The 17,287-nt window shown below is 48.0% G+C and overlaps 2 long non-coding RNA genes across 2 annotated transcripts; one reads left to right on the forward strand and one right to left on the reverse strand.

Annotated features, from left to right (window-relative positions):
* The first annotated feature begins 787 nt into the window (after positions 1 to 787).
* On the forward strand, positions 788 to 11,934 carry LOC121137909. The gene is made up of 2 exons (XR_005875176.1): positions 788 to 2,546; positions 11,797 to 11,934. It is a non-coding gene; the product is annotated as an uncharacterized LOC121137909 (long non-coding RNA).
* Positions 3,950 to 17,054, reverse strand: LOC121137908. The gene is made up of 3 exons (XR_005875175.1): positions 16,944 to 17,054; positions 12,119 to 12,201; positions 3,950 to 4,811 (listed from the first exon to the last, which is right to left on the reverse strand). It is a non-coding gene; the product is annotated as an uncharacterized LOC121137908 (long non-coding RNA).
* Between the last annotated feature and the right edge of the window lie 233 nt (positions 17,055 to 17,287).

Here is a 17,287-nt window from a genome sequence, read left to right on the forward strand (position 1 = left end):
CACAGAGGCCATTCTCCAGTGCAGAAGGAATGACAGGCTTCCTGTCCATCCAGGGCTCTGCAGTCCCCTCTGTGCAGTCTGAGAGAAGCGGGTCTTTCTACCCAGCCATCCCCCAGTTCTGCTGCCACAGCCCTGGGTCACAGGCCCTATGTCCCCACCAAAGAAACCACGGAGGATGGCGAGCAGCTCTCCATCAGATGTTATAAAGCCTGGACGGTCCAGGCATCAGGACAGTCAGGGTCCAGCCGCCTCATCCCACCCCTCATATCCCATAAAGTATCAGTGACCCCAGTAGGCTACGTATTCCATCCCAGTTGTCTAAGGTTTTGCCCAAGCCGTTCCTTCCCTGAGAAAACCCTTCCCGTCCATTTCATCCAGTCTGAATTGTGCATCTTCAAAACCCACATTATGTTTCTTGCCCTTCCTAGATTCCTACCCTCCACCCTTAAGGCAGCTGAGTTTCCTCCCACTTCTGGCTAAAGTAGCTCTTACTCTTACTCATTACTTGGCCTGCCCTTGGTTATAGGCCCCCAGCTGCTGACCATAACTTTGAAGCTGTGTGTTCTTTGGCAGGTCACTTCACCTCTCTGAGCCCAAAGTCCTAGTCTGTAGGCTGGCACTGACCGCCATGTCTAATTCAAACAGGCTAGAGACCTGAAAATCGGTACTAGGAGAGATGTGGCTCTCTGTGGTTTGTGATGAATACCCCTACTGGGAATACTGGGGTGGGGTGGGGGTAGGCGCTGGACAGTGTGGCTTCTCTGCTGCCTCTCCAGGAGTGTTTGTGGGGAGGGGCCAAAGGTCAGAGGAGCCTGAGGACAGGTGCCTGGGAGGAGTGGCATTCTGGTCCCATGGCTCCCTCCCAGCTGCCAAGCCCTTTCCTTGCCCCACCCCAGGACTGGTGCCGCTTCCCAAGTGCTGAGCCTTAGCTCAGGTTTCTCCCCTGAGTGCCCAACACCTCCCACACCACGTGTCTCCCCATTTCAGGCTTCCCGAAATAGCCTCCACTCTCCCATTTTTAAGCCAGCACCCAGGCTCCTCCTGGACATCCGGTGTCATCCACGCCCAGCATACCACAGCAACAGGCTGGATCCACTAAGGAATTATTCCTCGTCCCCAGACAGAGGGGCAGCTGTGCCCCACTGTGATCCAAAACCCAACCAACAGGGTCCTAAAACCTGTGGTCCCCAGACACTCAGCCGCTTGGGTAGTTGGGAATCCTGAGCCCTAGAGGGAAGGTTGACTGGGCCATGACCCCCACCACCCCACATACACGGGGTTTGATTTGTGTTATGTTTAAGGTAGTCTTGCCTGTGCAACTTAGGCTTGTCTCGAACTTGCAATCCTCTTAGCTTGACCCCTTGCTGGGATCTCCAGGCCCTGACCCCTTGCTGACCTTTTAAATTATTTTTTTTTGGATGTGCATGTGTATGCCTGAGGCCTCCACACATACACGGAGGTCAGAGGAGGATTTCGAGTGTCTTCCTCTACCCTCCACCTTAGTCCTTAGCTATCGCTGAACTGGAAGGTGTTGCAGCTGGGTGAGTTCCCAGTGTCTGCCTCCGCTGTTCCGCTCCCCGTACACATACTGGAGCTATGGGCACACACAGCCCCCTGGGTTTTCATGTGGGTGCTGTGGGTTTGAACTCCAGTCCCAGGGTCTGGACAGCAATCACTCTTACCTACTGCGGCATCCCCCAGACCCTTGCTGACCTTCGGACAGAGTCTTCTGCTCTCTGGACAGGACTTTGCCCACACAGGGTTGCTCTGAAGAACCTAGGCCCATGCACTGGGAATCTAGCTTTCTAGTTGAAGGACAGACACCCCCGTGCCCAGGGGAGCAAGCACAGTTCCTAAGCTAGGGGACAGAGGAACCCTGTCAGCAGTCCCTCCCTCTGCCAATGGCTCCCCACTGTCTAGGAGAACAACCCCCCCCCAGAGGTGCCCAGTTTTGCTGTTCGAACCCTCTGCAATCCCCTTGGAGCCCTAGGGCCCTGACCACACCTTTCTAGGTCCTGAAAATTATTTACAGTGAGTCTATACCCTGACACAGTTACAAAGAGCCTGAGCTGCCCAGAGCCCCAACACTGTATTGTCTCTTCACACACACCTCCAAATTGCTCTCGAAGGCCACCCTGAGAGGATCTTAGGTGGTCCCCAGTGAGATGGGAGCCTTGGATTCCTCCACAGGACATTCTCTGGCCCTCATGAGAAAGTCACCTGGCCAGTCAGCAGTCTGGGGCACTCAAGGCTACTCTAGCGGCCAGGAGACCTCCTGCCAGCTTCTGTCAGCACTGCCAACTGAGACCAGGCCGGGCCACCATCCCAGGTTTTGCTCAGAGGCAGCACAGAAACCTGACAAGCGTGTTTTCACCAACCTGAGAGTTTCGGCCCCTCTGGGGGACTGTTTGTGTTTCGGGTCATGTTGTCGGCTGGCCCCACCCCCTCTTCCTGTGCCAAGTTGACATTCCCTAGGCCACCGGACCTCTAAGAAGTGGCAGTTCCTTCTCTGAGCTGCCCATGGGAATCTGCTGTTCCTGTGGCAGGTAAGACCATGACCTTTGATCTTCCCCGTGCAGTCTGGCAAATGGGAGTGTTGCCTCCATTTCCTGGCAGGAGCCGAGGCCCAGTGTCACACAGCAAATGAGGTCTGAAGTGGCATGAAAACTGACCTCCATTCAGTAAAGCCCCTGTCCCACTGGTTGCCCTGCCAGCGACCTTTTCCCCAGTGCATTCATCCACTCGGCAAAAAGTCGAGCCTGGTGAGCGTGGGATGCAGGAACTGCGGGCTAAGGACGTCCAACCTAACCCAGCTCCTATGCGCTTCTACAGGGCTCTCTTACCGCTTGGCCACACCCCTCCATGTCCATTGGCTGCTGCTGTCTCTGCTGCACAGCACAGTCTAATAACAACAGTGACTGGGTGAGCCCCAGTCTGAAATGTGTGCTGTCTGCCTCTTTCAAGCAGCTTGCCCAGGATGCACAAGGAGTCGCTCTAGACACCTGCATTCCCAAGCCCTTTCATCAAGGAGACTAACATGCACAATTTGAAAATTATGAACATGTAACACACACACACTGTCTTATCAGTGTTCTATTGCTGTGAAGAGACACCATAACTGTGGCAAGTCGTGAAAGAAAACATTCAGTTGGAGCTTGCACTTTCAGAGGTTTAGTCCATTATCATGGTGGGGAGCGTGGCAGCACACAGGTAGACACGGCGCTGGAGAGGTAGCTGAGAGGTCTACATCCGGAACCACAGGCAGCAGGAAGAGAAAGACACTGGGCCTGGCTCTAACATTTGAAACCCGCAAAGCCCGCCCCCAGTGACACATTGCCTCCAATAAGACCACACCTCCTAAGCCCTCTCAAGTAGTGCAACTCCTTAATGACATGCATTCCGATATATGAGCCTATGGGGACCTTTCTTATTCAAGCCACCACACACAAAACGTGACTTCATGTTGATGTGAAAAGAAACATAGCCCCGGTTTGGATTGTGCTCTTGTTTTTTTACTAAGAAAAACATGCTTTAGCCTCAAGGTGGTGGTGCACACCTTTAACTCCAGTATTTGAGAGGCAGAGGCAGGCCAAGCTCTGTAAGTTCGAGGCCAGCCTGGTCTACAGAGCTAGTTCTAGAACAGCCAAGTCTACACAAAGAAATTGTCAAAACAAAACAAAACACGTTTTAGGGTTTGGTGAAATAGCTCGTCAGGTAAAGGCACTTGCTACCAAGCCCAAAGATCCTAGTTTTATTCTCAGAATTCAGCTGGAGGAAGGTGAGAACTGACTTCTGAAAGTTGTCCTCTGGCCTCTACTTCCCCACTCCATGCAGTAAATAATGGTTTCTAGAAAGAGAAAGCAGGTTTTCCACTGTTCCAAGGTCGTCTGGAAATGTTATGGGGTCCTCACAATGAGAGAGGGAGCCCCAAAGGAGACCTCACCCCATAACTAGCTCTTTACCTCGGGGCACCCCATTGCAGGAAGGCAGGGAGAAGTGGTTTCTTGTTTGGTCTGCTTCAGGATTCTTTTTTGAGAGAAGGTCTTACTGTGTAGCCCAGGTTGGCTTCAAACTCAGGATCCTCCTGAGCATGCCTGCCTTAGAAGTTTGAATGGCTTTGGAGGGGACAGTTAAGGGTTCAGAGGAAATGTATGCACACATTTCTTGGGATGGTCACTTTCTTTTCCACTTCTAGATCTCAATGTTTTCCACTTTAAATTAGTATTTAAAATAATAAGTGTATGTGGATTTTTTACATGTTTTGAATCATCCAGATGGTTTGCAAAGGCATTCCACTGTCCTCTCCCTGTGTGCCCCACCCCCTTCTCACCTCTGGCTGTGGTCCATCCAAATAGATCACACGTGTTACAAGAAAGAGCCGAACCCACATGGTGTTCTGATCTGTTCAACCTTGTTTGCGAATTGTTCTTTTCCCCTCCTCAGACTGTATTCCCCTGCATAAGTTCGCCTTGTCTTATATTTTTCCAAAAAACCTTTTAAGTCTCTTTTAGATTTGTGAGTGTCTCCCATCCAAGTACTAACCAGGCCCGACCCTGCTTAGCTTCCGAGATCAGACGAGATTGGGCATGTTCAGGGTGGTATGGCTGTAGACATGTGGTGAGTGTCTTGCTTGCATGTACCCTGGTGCTGGCAGAAGCCAGCCGAGGGTAAGCAGACTCTCTGGGACTGGAGTTACAGATGTTTGTAAACGATCATGTGCTGGGCACTGAATCTGGGTCCTCTACAAGAGCAGCAGGTGCTCTTCACTGTTGATACATCTTGTCTTGCTTTTTAAACGATTCTTCAGTCATCTGTTAGACGGATATGACCAAATTAGAGTATATAATTAGGGCATTTGGTATTTGGGCATTTCTAGTTCTCTCTCTCTCTCTCTCACACACACACACACACACACACACACACACACACACTCCATGCTGAAATATTAGGCAAGTTTTCATCCTTTTTCCTCTCCAGAATAATCCCTTGGAGAAGAGGGAGTCCCTGTCTGCCCAAGTTCTAATGCAAGCACTGGCTTTCCTGGTTCCTTTATTTTAAGCAAGGAAGTAACCATTTGAAGAAGGCACAATGGCCTGAAATGACCTCAGCAGTTTCTAATTTGGGTGCTGGTGGCAGTCACCCAGCAGAACTCCTCAGGGGGAAAAAAGGAGGTGAAGGTATTTAATTCAGATTTAGTCATTTTTCCTGGGGCTGTGATTTATCAAGCAGACACTGAGCAAACCTTCAAAGACTACTTCAGAAAGCACCTAGTGACGATCACGTCCATTCACCCACCAGCTGTCCCTGCGACAAGGAAGGCAAGGCTCCTGGAGAAAATACTAATCTAGCAAAGGGTTTATATCTGCATATGTAATTCTGCAAAACAAACCACCACCACCCCCAAAAAAACCCTCAGGACAACAGTCATAGATGGCTTGACCATTACTTTACCTGGAAAAAGTATCTCAGCGACCAATAAAAAGATGAAAATATGTCCAACTTCGAAGCCTAGATGTCAGGCAAAGAGAAACTAAGACAACCAACACAGTAGCAACCAATCTACCAGAACGGCTGAGGTGCAAATGATGACAACACTAAGTGTTGACATGGGAGCAGGACAACCTGGACTCTCTTACAGTGGTGATGAGGACTGAGACAGTGTGACTTTGAAAAGCTGGGCCCATGACTCAGTGGTGGAGCATTCACCACTGAGGGTAGGCCCTTCCTTCAACATGGAAACAGAACAAAATAAACCAATATGAACAAAAAAGAAACTTTGTAACAGCAGACAACCATTCAGCATCACTTGTCCAAACTAAACGTATGAGATATCACATGCCCAGCAGCTTTATTCAACAAATGCATGCATATACCCATGAAAAGGCAAATATTGGATATTAGTCACAGCACTGATTGGGAAAATTGAATATTTCAAACAAACCAACCATCCATTGATGGGGGAGCTAATACATTATATCTCAGTTATATATACAAAGACAAACTCAACAGTACTGAAAACGAACAAACTGCAACTTAATGTAAGAGCCAGAAGAATCTCGAACGTGAGCAAAGGGAAGTGACAGAGAGAGGGAGCCATGACTTCGCCACTCAGAAAGCTATTCCAGCTGATCCTCGGGTCACAGGTGCAGCCCCTGAAATGACTGCCGAGCCCAGGGAACCCGAGGAAGGAGAACAGGACTCATGGCCCTAGGTTAGAAGCCAGGGCACCACTGAAGTTGTGGGGCACTCAGAGAACATCCACAAACCCCGCTTAGACTGCACACTAGGCAAGACTACCACCAGGGCGACAGGCTTTCAACCATGAAGCCCTCTATGCTCCTCCATTCTGGAAATGTATTCACAGTAGTCAGCAAGCCAAGAGGGAGAGGGGTTGGGGGTAACCTTCCAAAGGTTCTATGGCCAGCTGGACCCCAGACTGGGTTGCATTCTTCTGGCTGTATCTAAGATTCAAAAGCACAGGCCAGAAGCAGACAGAAGATGGAGACCACCCGTGTGTCCAACATCTGGTGGACAACTAAACACAATGGGATCTGTCCTGCCAGCAAACAGTGTCAATATTTTACCATAAAGGGAGTGAAATCCCCATCCGTGCTCCAACATGAGTGAACCTTGAAAACATCATGGTAAATGAGTTGTAGGTAAACTTTTCTTTCCCTCCTCCAGTTCCCAAATAACCTACAGGGAGACTCAATACTAATTATAAATGCTCAGTCAATAGCTCAGGCTTGTTACTAGCTAACCCTTACAAGTTAAATTAACCCATTTCTATCAATCTACATTCTTTTTTGTTTTGTTTTGTTTTGTTTACGAGACAGGGTTTCTCTGTATTGTTTTGGAGGCTGTCGGTCCAGCCCAGCCTCGAACTCACAGAGATCCGCCTGCCTCTGCCTCCCGAGTGCTGGGATTAAAGGCGTGCACCACCACCGCCAGGCTATCAATCTACATTCTGCCATGTGGCGTTACCTCTCTTTCATCTTGTACCTCCTGTTTCCTCCCTGTGTCTCTCTGGTGACTCCTCTGACGCCGCCCTTTCTCTTTTCAGTGTCCTTAGTCTGGTTTTCCCACCTAACTTTATCCTGTCCAGCTATTGGCCAGTTACCTTCTTTATTAAACCAATCACAGTGTAATTTAAAGTCTATAGAAGGATTATTCCACAGCAATGACTCACACTCAGAAGGGCAGAATTGCATGAATTCTTCAGAGTAAGCAAACTCAAACAGTAGATAGAAGTTAATGAGAACTGTTCAGTGGCGGCGCACGCCTTTAATCCCAGCACTTGGGAGGCAGAGGCAGGCGGATCTCTGTGAGTTTGAAGCCATCCTGGTCTACACCTCGTGTTACCAAAAGCCAGGGCTACACAGAGAAACTTTGTCTCAAACTAAGACAACAACAAAAAGAGTTAATAAGATTAGAAAATGGTGGGGGCTGGAGAGATGGCTCTGAGGTTAAGAGCATTGATTGCTCTTCCAGGGGTCCTGAGTTCAATTCCCAGCAACCACATGGTGACTCACAACTATCTACAATTCAATCTGGTGCCTTCTTCTGGCATGTAGGCAGAACACTATATGTGATAAACAAATCTTTAAAAAAATAAAATTAAAAAAAAAGATTAGAAAATGGTGATTGCAAGTTCAAGGCCAGACTGGAATAATAATGAGACTTTATCTCAAAAAACACCCAGAGAGAGAGAGAGAGGGGAGAATTAAGTAATTGTTTTGTTAAATATTACAGACAAAGCTACATTTCCTTGCTTAGAGACCTATGTTATTTGTATTTATGTGTATATGTATATCCCAACATGTGTGCAGGTGTTCAAGGAGGCCAGAAGAGGGTGTTGGATGCCCTGGAGTTGGAGTTACAGGTGGTTATGAGCCACCCAATGTGGATGGATATTGGGAACTCAATTCTGGCTCTCTGTAAGAGCGGCAATGTTCTTAACTGCTAAGCATCTCTCCAGCCCCTAAAAGTACAGTTCTTTTTTTTTTTTTTTTTTTTTTTTTTTTTTTTGGTTTTTCGAGACAGGGTTTCTCTCTCTGTATTGTTTTTTGGACCATGTCCTGGAACTCGCTCGGTAGACCAGGCTGGTCTCGAACTCACAGAGATCCACCTGCCTCTGCCTCCCGAGTGCTGGGATTAAAGGCGTGCGCCACCACCGCCCAGCTAAAAGTACATTTCTAAAGTAATGTTTTACCTGATGCATGATGTTTTGTTTTGTTTTGTTTTGGGACAGAATCTCTCAATGCAGTCTTGACTGTCCTGGAACTTGCTCTGTAGATTAGGCTGGTCTTGAATTCAGAGCTCCTGCTTCTGCCTGAGTGCTGGGATCAAAGGCATGCACTACTTTTCCTAGCTCGAGTGTGATGCTTTAAACTTGTATATAGACTTAACACATTTTTATTATTCTGTGGAGATTGCACTCAGGGCCATGATATGCTAAAGAAACATTCTGCCACTGAGCGACACACTCCCAACCACCCTTTAGAGAAGTGGTTCTCGACCTTCCTGATGCTGTGACCCTTTAATACCCCATGTTGTGGTGACCCCAACCATAAAATTATTTTGTTGCACCGGGCAGTGGTGGCGCATGCCTTTAATCCCAGCACTCAGGAGGCAGAAGCAGGCTGATCTCTGTTAGTTCGAGACCAGCCTAGTCTACAAGAGCTAGTTTCAGGACAGCCTCCAAAGCCACAGAGAAAACCTATGTCAAAAAATACCCCTTTTGTTACTACTTCATAACTGTAATTTTGCTACTTTCGTGAATTGTAAATATCTGTGTTGTCTGATGGTCTTTGGCAACCCGTTCCACTTAACAGAATGCTGTAGTGTGTGTGTGAGGATTTTCTTCCTTTTCAATGCTGAATAATATTTCATTGGGTGGATATACCACATCTTGGGTATCTATTCATCAGTGGACATAGTTGCTTCCACCCTCTGGATATTGCAACTAGTGCTGCTTCTGAACATTGGTGTATCAGAAGCCCTGAAGCCCAGCTTTCAATTCTCTTGGGTATATACCCAGAAATGAGATTGATGGATCATATGAGATACTGTGGTAATTTCTGAGGAAACACTGTTTTGCTCTCCATACTGGCTGCATCATTTTACATTCATACTAACAGTGCAGAGAGGTCCAGTCTTTCCACCTCCTCCCCAGGGACTGGTATTTTCTTTTCATTTGGACAGTGGTCATCCCACTGGACATAATGCTTATCTCAAGATCTCTGAGAATAGGAGAATGTCATATATTCAGAAAATATGGTACTTCCTGGCATGCATGGGCACCTCTGTGTGATGAAACTCCGGGCTACAGAGTGTGTGCATTCTAAAGTTACCAACTATACCCACCGCAGGAAGCCGCTTCTTACCCCCACCTACAATGGGGCACAGATCCCGTCTCCGTGGGCAAGCACAAGCAAGTGCTCTCATAGGCTAACCTCCCCCCTGTTCTCCATGAGTCAAGAAGGTAAGGAGACCTCTGCTTAATTCTGAGCCGTGCCACCCCTCAGCAAAACCCTGACTAAAATGGCTCCAAGGTCCCTGCAGCATATCTCCACTCTAGCAACCCCATGCAGGTCCCCAAAAGTCTCCTCAACAGCTGTCCTCGGGTTTGGAATGGTTTTGGCTCCTGTTCACACAGCTGCACTGTGTCTCAACATGAGTTTCCCAATGAGTCACCTTTGGGGAATCCATAGAGCAGCTGCAGGTCCTTCCCATATTACAGTTTGGACATCCCCAGAGGGAAGCCTGAGGTGAGGATTCCTATGAAGGTGTCATAGTTCATTGCTGATGGTCCAAGACAGGAGAAGAGAAGGGCAGACAGAAGACGGAGGATGTATTACCTGGATATTTCCTACTGGGGGTAAAGGGAGATTCAGGCCACTGGTGCACCCTGGGGGGTGACCTGATGGGGACCACCACTTCTAGGTCGTCCTACATATTGCCAAGCTGAAGGCTGTGTTAGGAGTTATGGTATGGGCAGAGTCTTTCTTGAGGCTATAGGAAATTGGACCAAAATATCTGACACATAGGAGAGAAGCCTGGACAGCTCTGCCACACCCAGTGGCCCTGTCTTCCAGAGTGAATAAGATTGCTAAGGAGACTTCTATCCTGGCAGCTTAACTCACGTTAGGCTCGGGACAGATGACTTGAGTTATGGAGTCTCACTCTGGTCTCTCACCTGGTTCTGTCTTTTCTGTCCTGGTTGCCATCTCATCCTCCTGGGAGGTCTTTGGGCTGGGGCCTCGCAAGAGCGATTACAGGGAAACATCTGCAGAGGCATGGCCCAATTACTGCTGTCTCAAAGTCCTGGATGTGCCCCTTATGAGATGGGCTCTGACAGCCCAGGGCAGCAACTTGCCCTTATAGTTTAAGCTGTTTTGAACTGAATCTTTGCTGCTTGCAACCAACAGAACCAGACCAGTCCACTAAGGCCCCTTGGTAGACATAGCCACTGAGAGTCAATGGGGAACTCCTTTGCCCTCCATTTTTTGGAAGGGGTCATCAGACTGGGTCTCCTAGTAGGAGAAGCTGTGACAGGATGTTTTCCTCCACATTAAGGTGGGAGCAGAAGTGTCCCCATGCAAGCTAGACAATGGCCCACCCACAGTCTAAGGAGGCTCCTGCCTCTCCTCTCTGCTTCATACTCTCCTTTCTCTCCTTCCTTTCCAGTTTCTGTCCTGCCCACCAGCGACCCTCCCCCTCTCAGTCCTGCTCTGGGAATCCCATACCTCTCCTCCACACCTGGCCCAGCTCACGTAACCACTGAACAGTGCCCTGCGCCCCTTCCTCCAGGCTCCTACACTACCTACGTTTACTGCCTTCTGCTCCGGGTGGCATGTGGGACCACACGCTCCCTCATCTCTCTCTCCTTTGGGTTATCTTCTCAGGTCTCCCATGCACTGTTTTGTACATTGGAACTCCAACGTAGTAGAAAAAAAATCTGTCTCCATGCCAGGGGCGATGGCTGCACACCTTCAATCCCAGCGCTCAGTGGGGCAGAGGTGGGCAGATCCCTGAGTCCAAGGCCAGCCTGGTCTACAGAACAAGTTCCAGGACAGCGGAGGCTACATAGAGAAACCCTGTCCTAAAAAAATAATTAATTGATTGGATTAAGAAGTTCTCTTCATAAAGCTATGTTCTGACAGAAAGACCAATAAATATTCATAAATCATCCAGCTGCAGATGTACACCTAAGAGTAAAATGCCATAGAGGGAAGGGAGAAAGGAGAGCTTGGAGAGGTGTGTGCATGTGTGCACTTTACATGAGGAGGCCAGGGAACACGTTTGGAGGGGCCTGAAGGAGATTAGGGAGGATGGAGAACTGAAGGATGTCCCCAGAAAAATGGACCCGATTCCTGATGCTCCAACATTATTTGGAAGATATAGGATCTCAATGGGAAGGCATCCTGGGTTTTGCAAGTTGTCCCAGATCCAATGACAAGTGTGTTCATGAGAAACACCCAGAGTGACGGCGTGTCTGGTCTTTATTGGCCTTTCTGGTCTCCTACTGGACATAAAAAGAATGTGAATGAGCAGAACCTAAGTTTGATGGTGGTTAAGGGGAAGAGACACTACTCCATTGTTCGGGGGGGGGGGGGAGCGGGGGCGGGGGGGGGGGCTGGAGGGGGAGTGCCACTCACTGCAGTATGAGTCCTAGGCTGCTCTCAGGTTACTGGGTGCACTGTTCAAGGAAGAGTCCACACAGTATGGACAGGCAAGGCTTTCGGTCCTTAGCAACCAAATCTTAGGTTACCAAACCATTCCTTGTCTTGCCAGACTCACAGTGCTGCGTGGAAAGCAGAACTTGCCAGCAACGAGCTTGGATGTTCATCGGAACAATTCCCAGCACAGTGTTAGCTGTGTGGCCTGACTCTGCACTCTGCTTACAGTAAAAGGTGAAATGGAAAAAGTAAATTAAGGAAGAGCCTGATGCGTGCATGGGATCCAGCCTTGTGCACAGTGGGAAGCCATGGCATGCCTGTTTTGAAGCTGTTGGGAAGCCAAGTGCCGGTGAGACAACGAGCAGGTAGCCTAAGAGGTTAGGGTATGACTCAAGTCTACTCAACCATCCCAAGGATGGAAGAGAGATGAACTTTACCTCTGTTTAATGGCACAGACCCCTGCCACATAGCGAGTCCCACAAGGTTTCCAAGGTTGTTTTATCAGCAAGAACACCACCACCTGGGGCAGCAAGGGAGGGAGACAAAAGGAAACTTTAGAAGGCTATTGGATTCCAAAATGTTACAAGCAGTAATTCAGCTGACTGAGCCGTTGCTACCCCAGTAGGGTTAGCCTCCGGCCTTGCAGTACTGCCCTGGTGGGTTCAGGTTCTTTTTTTTTCTTTGAAATTTACTTATTTATTTTGTTTATGTATGAGTGTTCTGCCTTCGTGTATGCGTTTATGCCAGAAGAAAGTATCACATCCCACTAGCGACGGTGGTGAGCCATGATGTGTTTGCTGGGAATTGAACTCAAGACCTCTGGAAGAGCAGTCAATGTTCTAACGGCTGAGTCATCTCTCCAGCCCTGACAGCACCACAGTGTGGGAGGGATGGCTCAGCCAGTAAAAGGCACTTGATATGCATGTCTGAGTTTGACCACTGGGACTCACATGGTGGAAGAAGAGAACTGACTCCCATAAATCATCTTCTAATCCCTACCTCAGCCGCTCTCAGCCTGTGGATTGTGACCCTTTTGGGGTTCAATGGCCCTTTCACAGGGTGTTGGTGGACTTTTCTTTCCCACCCCCCAGTTCCCAAATAACCAAACAGATTTAATATTAATTACAAATGCTCGGCTGATAGCTCAGGCTTATTACTAACTAGCTCTTACAACTTAAATGAACCCATTTCTACATTTTGCCATGTGGCATTACCTCTCTTTCATCTTGGACCTCCTGTTTCCTCTCCATGTCTGGCTGGTGACTCTCTGACTCTACCCTTCTTCCCAGCATTCTCTTTGCCCTGAAAATCCTGCCTAGCCATCAGCCAATCAGCTTTTTATTAACAATGAGAGCAATACATATTTATGTATTGTTCCATAGCAACAGGGGTCACCTAAGACCATTGGGAAAACACAGACATTTACATTGTGATTCATACCAGCAGCAACAAAATAACCTTATTGTTGGGGGGTCACCACAATATGAGGAACTGTATTAAAGGGTGACAGCATTAGAAAGATTGAGAACCATTGCTCTGCTTTCATGCTATGGCACATACCCCATCCTCAAAATAAGTAAGTAAATATCATTTTTAAAATTCTAATGTAAGGAAAAATTATAATATAGGTCTCAGCAGTTATGAGTGCTTACTGGCTTTGGAGAGGATCAGAGTTCAGTTCCCAGCATCCATGTCCCATGGCTTACAATCACATGTAACTATAGTTCCAGAAGATAAAGCACCCTCCTCTGGCCTCTGCAGGCAACTGTGCTCGTGTGCACGTGCACACACACTCACACTCACACACACAACATAAATAAAATTGAACAATTTTTTTTGTTTTTCAAGACAGGGTTTCTCTGTGGCTTTGGAGGCTGTCCTGGAACTAGCTCTTGTAGACCAGGCTGGCTTTGAACTCACAGAGATCCACCTGCCTCTGTCTCCCAAGTGCTGGAATTAAATGCGTGCGCCACCAACGGCCGGCTGAACAATTTTTTTTAATTTTTATTTTTAAATTTAAATTAGAAACAAGGTTGCTTCACATGTCAATCCCAGGTCCCTCTCCCTTTCCCTCTCCTCCTCCCGTGCCCTCCCACCAACCCCCCCATACCCTCTCATATCCCCAGGGAGGGTGAGGCCCTCCATGGGGGTGTCCATAGTCTGTCATTTCATTCAGGGCAGGGCCTAAACCCTCTCCCAAGAGTTCAGGGTGAGAGTGCATCTCTCATTGTTGGATGGGAATCCAAAGTCCATTTGCATACCTGGGATAAATACTGATCTACTGCCCAAGGCTCAATAGATTACCTAGGCCTCCTCACTGACACCCACATTCAGGGGGTCTTGATCAGTCCCATGCTGGATTCCCAGCCATCAGTCTGGGATTCATGAGCTACCCCTTTTCAGATCAGCTATTGAACAATATTTTTTAATATCCCAAAAGACTACCACAATCTGGGGACCAAGCACTGAAAACACACTGCTGGGGGACAGTCCATAATCAAATCTTATTCCTTCTATTTTCCCTTTTGAGTAGAAGCATCTGTCCTCTGACTTCCCAACGTGGTATTTTGGAAGTAGGAAACACATCTGGATTTCTGGGCTCATATGTAGAGAGAAATTTGCCTTAGGAGAGACTACCCAGATTTCCACCCATGTCGCCAGTGGATAATGAAATATGAACCTTTTCTGAGAGAACAATTCTTTGGCTGGTTTTGTTTCTGTGCTTTTGATTTTTGAAATGAGGTCTCATTTGGCAGCTCAGGCTGTCCTGGAGATCACTGCATAGCCTAGGCTGGCCTTGGACCAGTGATGGGATATCCTCCTGCCTCAGTCTCCCGAGTGCTGGGTTTATGGGAAGAGGAGAATATCTTTAAATGGATATTTGAATTTTTTTAAGATTTATTTATTTATTACATATACACCATATTGAATTGTAGATGGTTGTCAGCCAACATGTGGTTGCTGGGAATTGAACTCAGGACCTCTGGAAGAGCAGTCAGTGCTCTTAACCTCTGAGCCATCTCTCCAGCCCCTTGAATTTGTTTTTATGCTGTGATAGATTATGATTTGGGGAGAAAGGTACATGGGATGAATATATTTTGGTTATTATTATTATTTTGGTTTTTCCAAGAAAGGGTTTCTCTGTGTAGCCCTGACTGTCCTGGAACTTACTCTGTAGACCAGACTGACCTCGAACTCAGAGATCTGCCTCCCACTGTCCCTCTCACATCTGCCCCCAGAACTGTGTATGCGTCTTAAATGGGGAAAAGCTTCTTGGAGATGTCATCAAATACCTGAGATGAGGTCGTCGTTGATTATCCACATGGGTCCCAAGTACAGTAAATGTCTTTTTATAAGAATAGCGCAGAGGATGCCGGCCATTGGTGATGCACACCTTCAATCCCAGCACTCGGGAGGCAGAGGCAGGTGGATCTCTGTGAGTTCCAGGCCAGCCTGGTCTACAGAGCGAGTTCTAGGACAGCCTCCAGAACAATACAGAGAAACCCTGTCTCGAAAAAAAATATATATATATACATATATATATATATATTGCAAAGGAGAGCAGGGAGCATGGTTCTGGGGCAGGCGGAGCATACGCCTAGCGTACTCAGAGAAAGGGAGAGATGGAGGCCGGTGGCACGGAAGGGGGAGAAAGTCATGTGAAGACAGAGGCAGCCATGAGACAAGAGGTAACATCTGGAGCCACCAGACTGGAAAACACTGGAGGTTTCCCTCAAAGCCCTTGGATGGTGGCCCCCTACACGCTGGGACTTGGGACTTGTGGCCCCAGAACTGTGAGGGAACAGATGTTCTGTGTTTAAGACTCTGAGTGTCTGGTACCATTTGTTACAGTAGCCTAGGGAACCAATATAGGAAGGAAAATCGAGAGAAAGCTGGGTAAGAATGCTCCAGAGAGAGCGACTCTGAAAGACAAAGACTCAGAGTGTACCATGGGGGGGGGCAGAGCAGCAGGAGCACGGTAGACAGGGAGAGGAGCACAGTAGACAGGGAGGGAGCACGGTAGACAGGGAGGGGAGCACAGTAGACAGGGAGGGAGCACAGTAGACAGGGAGGGGAGCACAGTAGATAGGGAGGGGAGCACGGTAGACAGGGAGGGAGCACAGAATGTGGGAAACAGGGCAGGAGAGGGCTAGAGGGGAAGAGTGCGCAGATCAGACTCTCAGCAAGCAAAGCCTGACGTCACTGGCAAGGCCACTGCAGCAGCTGCAGTCATGGTCCTGTCTCCTTTCTCTCCTAAACCAGCAGCAGCTTCATGTCCGTGTGTGTGTGTGTGTGTGTGTGCGTGTGTGTGTGTGTGTGTGTGTGTGTGTGTGTGTGTAATAGTATCCAACTTTAATAATCAAACTGCTTCTACAAAATTAACAGGAAAAAGAAAAACAAATTAGGTCAGCCAAAAGAAACACAAGTCTTGGGCAGCCTGGGTGCTCACCAACAAGGGAGCAGATGAACAGCCTGAGTATCAAGATATTTGGTGAATATTCAACAGTGAAAACCAGCAGACCAGTTAGGCAATGGTGGTGCACGCCTTCAATCCCAGCATTGGGGAGGCAGAGGCAGGCAGATTTCTGAGTGTGAGGTCAGCCTGGCCTACAGAGAGAGTTCCAGGATAGCTGTGCCAGAAACACTGTTTCAAAAAACCAAATTAAAACAAAGGAAACCAGCAGACTATGTGATGGTACAGGTGAATGGCAGACACTGTGGTGAATGGAAGAGCTGGGCACACTGTGTGATCTCACTGGTAAGATGTCCCCACATAGTCAAAGTGAATCCATGATGCATATGAAATGACACTTGCCTCTGGGGCTGGGGTGGACAGAGACTACTTTCTGAAGTCGCCCTTTCTGTGTCATAGCAGCATTTGTTATAATCGTTGGTGGCGCACACCTTTAATCCCAGCACTTGGGAGGCAGAGGCAGGTGGATCTCTGTGAGTTCGAGGCCAGCCTGGTCTACAAGAGCTAGTTCCAGGACAGCCTCCAAAGCCACAGAGAAACCCTGTCTCGAAAAACCAAAAAAAAAAAAAAATCTATCAAGTGAAACACTAGTCACAACATTGCCATACATAAATTTCACTTTAAACAGAGCCAGAAGGAAATGTTGAACTCAAGATGCCATGCTCGGTTTAGAGGTGAAACCTGCTGGTGGCTGTAACTCGCTTTGAAAGGAACACGTTGTGAGCAGTAACAGATACTCACTAAAGGAAGTCTCGGGAAACCCATAAGCTCACACCCATGCTTTCTACCTTACTGAGTGCTGTAAGAAGGCTCAGTCAGGGTGCAGCGATGACAATAAAATTCTCTCCGGTGTTCTTGGAATTGCCAGAACTGCTGGGGCAGCCTGGTGTATCCGGAAGGTGGACTGTCCTGTAGGTGACAGGGCCTTTATGACATCAGCATTTCCTTCCCATCCCTGTCTCACCAGCTCATCCTTTACATGCCATGTATACAGCTTTGTATCCTGTTTTTCCAACAACCTTCTAGCCACATTTTCACACTCATTTAAAAGCTCATGCTAAAGATACAAAATACCTTCTATTATAGGACGTGGGTGTTCAGGTGTTTTGTTTGCTTGTTTAGTTTTTAGTTT

The sequence above is a fragment of the Mesocricetus auratus genome, unplaced genomic scaffold (assembly GCF_017639785.1).
Source record: "Mesocricetus auratus isolate SY011 unplaced genomic scaffold, BCM_Maur_2.0 Super-Scaffold_100714, whole genome shotgun sequence".
NCBI lineage: Eukaryota > Metazoa > Chordata > Mammalia > Rodentia > Cricetidae > Mesocricetus > Mesocricetus auratus.